The following is a 5,481-nucleotide window of genomic DNA, read 5'->3' as shown; positions in this document are numbered from 1 at the left end:
GCTCATGCCTGTAATCCTAGCTATTCAGGAGGCTGAGATTTGAGGATCACAGTTCAAAGCCAGCCCAGGCAGGAAAGTCCAGGAGACTCTTTATCTCCAATTAACCACCAGAAAACCAGAAGTGGCGCTGTGGTTCAAGTGGTAGAGTACTCACCTTGAGCTGAAGAGCTCAGGGCCAGCACTCAGGGGCAGAGTTCAAGCCTCATGACCACGGCCACCAACAACAAAAACCCTGGTGGTTCATGCCTGTAATGAAGCTGAGATCTGAAGATCAAGGTTTGAAGCCAGCCTAGTAAGAAAATCTGTATCTCTTATTTCCAATTAATCACATACAAAAAAACTGAAAGTGAAGCTGTGGCTGAAGTGGTAGAGTGCTGAGCACAAAAGCTCAGGGACAATGCCCAGACCCAGTATTCAAGCTCTAGGACTGGCAAAAACAAAAACAAACAAAAGAACAAAAACCCTAATTCCTACTCATGGAAAAAAAAATGAACAATAGGGGCTGGGAAGGTGGCTCAGTGGTAGAGCGCTTGCCTTGCATGCATGAGGCCCTGGGTTCAATTCCCCAGCACCACATAAGCAAAAAGAAAAAAAGCCAGAAGTGCTGCTGTGGCTCAAGTGGTAGACTGCTAGCCTTGAGCTGAGCCTCTGAGCCCAGGCCCAGAGTTCAGGCCCCATGACCGGATGCAGGAAAAAAAAAAAAAAGAACAATATCCAGTAGTATAAACAAACATGTCTACCACTGTACCTTAAACCCACTACCTAGAGGTAGCAATTAAGATCATATTCTTGGGCTGGGAAGGTGGCTCAGTGGTAGAGCACTTGCTTTGCATGCCTGAGGCCCTGGGTTCGATTCCTCAGCACCATATAAGCAAAAAGAAAAAATGCGTGACGTGGCGCTGTGGCTCAAGTGGTAGAGCGCTAGCCTTGAGCTGAAGAGCTGAGGGACAGCGCCCAGGCCCAGAGTTCAGGCCCCATGACCGGACCCCCCCCAAAAAAAAAGATCATATTCTTGCATTTGTTTTTCTATGTATGTATATAAATTGTTATGGCCCAGGCCTGTAATTCCAGCATTTGGGACTATGACAAGAGGATTGAGAGTTCTAGGATAGTATGAGGTACATAGTCCCTGTCTTAAAAAAAAAAAAAGAAAAAAAACCACTATGGGTCAAAATGTAAAATTGTACAGCTACTCTGGAAGATAATCTTTTTTCTTTCTTTTTTTTTTGGGGGGGGGGTCCAGTCATGGGGCCTGAACTCTGGGCCTGGGCGCTGTCCCTGAGCTCTTCAACTCAAGGCTAGCGCTCTACCACTTGAGCCACAGCACCACTTTTGGCTTTTTCTTTTTTCTTATGTAGTGCTAAGGAATCGAACCCAGGGCCTGAGCCGCCTTCCTAGCCCCTGGAAGATAATCTTTAAGTTAGTCACTCAGATAATTAATTACCACAGCTAAGGGTGTATAATTCAGTAGTTGACTTTGTGCTTAGAATGTACAAAGGCCCTTCTATCTCCAAAATGAAAATAAACAAGGGCAATGAGCATGTTAAGCAAGCTGTCTACTTCAGCCTTGACCCAGCATTCTTGTTTTGTGCTGATACTGGGACTTGAACTCAGTGCCTTATGCTCTTGTTTAGCTCTTACTAGTACTCTACCATTTGAGCCCTACCTCCACTTCTGGCTTTTGCTCATTAATTGAAGATAATATTCCCTCAGGTTTGACTGCCTGGACTGGCTTCAATCCTTGATCCATAGATCTTAGCGTCCTCAGTAGCTAGGATCACAGGTGTAAGCGACCATAGCCTGGCATGTCCTAGCATTTTTGTGTGTGTGTGCCATTGTGCCAGTCCTGGGGCTTGAACTCAGGGCCTGGGTGCTGTCCCTGAGATTTATTTTTTTGGGGGGGGGGTCCGGTCATGGGGCCTGAACTCTGGGCCTGGGCGCTGTCCCTCAGCTCTTCAGCTCAAGGCTAGTGCTCTACCACTTGAGCCACAGCGCCACTTCCAGCTTTTTTTTCCTGCTTATGTGGTGCTAAGGAATCAAACCCAGGGCCTCAGGCATGCAAGGCAAGCGCTCTACCACTGAGCCACCTTCCCAGCCCCTGTCCCTGCGATTTTTTGAGTTCAAGCCCCAGATCTGACACATACACCCAAAAAGAATAAAAGAGCAGTGGTAATCTCTAGGTAGATATGAGTATTACTTCCTTTTTTTTTTTTTAGATAATCTGTGCTTTCTAAAATTTTTATAGGGGAAGTGGCACTGTGGCTCAAGTGGTAGAGGGCTTGCCTTGAGCTGAAGAGCTCAGGGACAGTGCCCAGGCCCGGAGTTCAAGCCCCAGGATCAAAACATGTTACCAATCAACTCTTTTTTTTTTTTTTTTTTGTCGGTAGTGGTGCTTGAACTCTGGGCTTGGGTGCTGTCCCTGAGCTCTTCAACTCAAGGCGAGTACTTTACCACTTGAGCCACAGCACCACAGATGGTTTTCTAGTGGTTAATTGGAGATAAGAGTCTCCTGGACTTTCCTGCCTAGGCTGACTTTGAACCGTGATCCTCAGATCTCAGCCTCCTGAGTAGCTAGGATTACAGGCGTGAGTTACTAGTGCCCAGCACCAATGAACTCTTCAATAAAGTTTTTATAGTTAGTCAGCAGTGGTTCAAGTCTGTAATCTTAGCTACTCAGGAGTCTGAAATCTGAGTATCACAGTTCAAAGTCAGCCTGGGCAGGAAAGTCTGTGAGACTCTTATTTCCAATAAGCTACTCAGAAAAACCACAAGTAGTGCTGCGGCTGAAGTGGTACAGTACCAGCCTTGAGCAAAGAAGCTCAGGGATAGTACCCAGGCCCAGAGTTTAAGCCCCAGGACTGGCAATAAATAAATAAATAAATAAATAAAATAAAAACTTCGGGGCTTGGAATGTGGCTTAGTGGTATTTTCCTAGCATGCATGAAGCCCTGGGTTCTATTCCTTAGTACCACATAAGCAGAAAAGCCAGGAGGGGTCCTGTGGCTCAACTGTAGACTGCTAGCCTTCAGCACAGAGAACTTAGGGACAGAGTCCAGGCTCTGTTTCAAGCCCCAGGACTGGCAAAAAATAAACAAACATATAAATAAATAAATAAATAAAAGTTTATAGTTAACTGTTTTATTTACACATATAAAATGTATTAATAATTTATCTATTTGTACTTTATTGTTTTAAAACAATGATTATTGTTCCTTTTTCAGATTTCCTGTGTTTTCTAAAATGTTTACAGTTAACTTACATATAATTTATTTACAATTTATATTTGTGTACTTTTTCTTTTCTTTTTTGCCAGTCCTGGAGCTTGAACTCAGGGCCTGGGCACTGTCCCTGAGCTTCTTTTGTTCAAGGCTAGCACTCTACCACTTGAGCCACAGTGCCACTTCCCGCTTTTTCTGTTTATGTGGTACTGAGGAATCAAACCAAGGGCTTCATATATGCTAGGCAAGTACTCTACCACTAAGTCACATTCCCAGCCCATTTGTGTACTTTTATTTTTATTTATTTATTTATTTATTTATTTATTTATTTATTTATTTATTTATTTATTTATTTATTTATTTGTCAGTCTTGGGGCTTGAACTCTGGGCTTGGGCACTGTCCCTGTGCTCTTCATCTCAAGGCCAGCGCTCTACCGCTTGAGCCACAGCGCCACTTCCAGGTTTCTAGTGGTTAATTGGAGATAAGAGTCTCACGGACTTTCCTTCCTGGGCTGGTTTTGAACTGTGATCCTCAGATCTCAGCCTCCTGAGTAGCTAAGATTACAGGCGTGAGCCACCAGCGCCTGGCTCATTTGTGTACTTTTTAATCTATAGTATTTATTTATATTTATTATTTATTTGAAACATGGCCTTGCTGTTTGGTTCAGGCTATCTTTGCATTTGAAATCTTCCTGCTTCAGTCAGTCATCGAAATGCTTGGGTTATAGATATAACCCAGCATACCTGAAAACCTAATTATTAACCAAAACCCAAAGTTTCCTCTTGGTATTATACATCAAATGTGCTTGAATAATGTATAGTAAAATATATAGTATCAAGGAGAGGTTCACATTCCGGAAATACTGTTCTTCTTGTTTCCTCCCCAAGTCCCCCCCCCCCCCCCCGTTCCCAGACTTGAACTCAGTATTTGGGGCTTGTTTTTTTACTCACTAGCTGATGCTCTATGACTTAGCTACACCTCCAACTCAGTTGTTGTTTTTTAAGTGGCAAGGTGTTTTTATTATTGCTGGTTTGTCTGACCCTCCCTCCCTCCCTCCCTTCTTCCCTCCCTTCCTTCCTTTCTTTGTCAGGGTCTCACACTGTCCCTGAGCTTCTTTTACTCAAGGCTAGCACTTTACCACTTGAGCCACAGCGCCACTTCCAGCTTTTTCTGCCTATGTGGTACTGAGGAATTGAACCCGGGGCTTCCTGCATGTTAAGGCAAGCACTGTACCACTAAGCCACATTCCCAGCCCATGGTTTGATTGTGTGTGTGTGTGTGTGTGTGTGTGTGTGTGTGTGTGTGTGTGTGTGTGTGTGTGTGTGTGTGTGTGTGTATTGGTACGGAGACTTGAACTTTGGGCTCTGTCCTTGGGTTTTTGTGTTCAAGGATGGTGTGCTACTACTTGAGCTACAGCTCTACTTCTGGATTTTTTTTACAGGGGGAAGGGTTGGCTTCAAACCAGGATCCTTAGATATCAGCCTCCTGAATAGCTGGTGTTATGTGCCTTGGCCACCAATCCCCAGCTTTGCTGGTTTGATTTTTTTTTTAGAGAAGGCTGGCCTTAAATACAGTCTCTTTTCCCTGTTAAAACAAAGCTGAGAAAAAATAAAGTCCAATGATTGAAGAAATGACTTATCCAAAGTTACCTGGTTACAAAGTTGACATGTTGACAAAATTGAGATTTTGGTCTGATTTCAGGATCCATCCACTCTTTTTAAAATTTTTTAATATTTTTTTAATCTTTTGAGAAAAAGTAGCCCTAGGTGTCCTCAAACTCAAGATCCAAGAACCTTACCTCAGATGCTGGGATTAGAGACCTTCACTGGAAGAGTAGAGCTGTAGGCACTTTAGGCCTAGAGCTCGCTTGGGTTTTTGCCTCTAGGCTGAAGTTCTACGAATTGTGTCACACGTCCACTGTCCACTTCAGTTTGTTTGTTTGTTTTGGTGACGGTCTGCTTAATTGGAGACAAGAGTTTCCAGCTCTAGCTTATTTTGAACGGAATTCTTAGATCTCCGTCTCCTAAGAAGCTAAGATTGTAGGTGTGATCCACAAGCACCCAGCCAGTTTCACAGACTCTTAAACTAACACCTTACACCTGAATACCCCTTCCCACTAGAGTGCTTCCCCTCACCTTGAAAGCCAGTGACCAGGCACTCTACAATCTGAGCCCTTAGTGTGGGTTGAAGGAGGGGGCAGGCAATACAAAAGAACAAAGTGACCCAAGTGAAAGAGAACAAGCAGAAACTGCAGAGGAGGAG

This window comes from Dipodomys merriami, unplaced genomic scaffold (assembly GCF_024711535.1).
Source record: "Dipodomys merriami isolate MVZ:Mamm:240054 unplaced genomic scaffold, mDipMer1.0.p SCAF_3, whole genome shotgun sequence".
In the NCBI taxonomy this organism is placed as follows: domain Eukaryota; kingdom Metazoa; phylum Chordata; class Mammalia; order Rodentia; family Heteromyidae; genus Dipodomys; species Dipodomys merriami.
Note: the sequence above shows the minus strand (reverse complement) of the source record.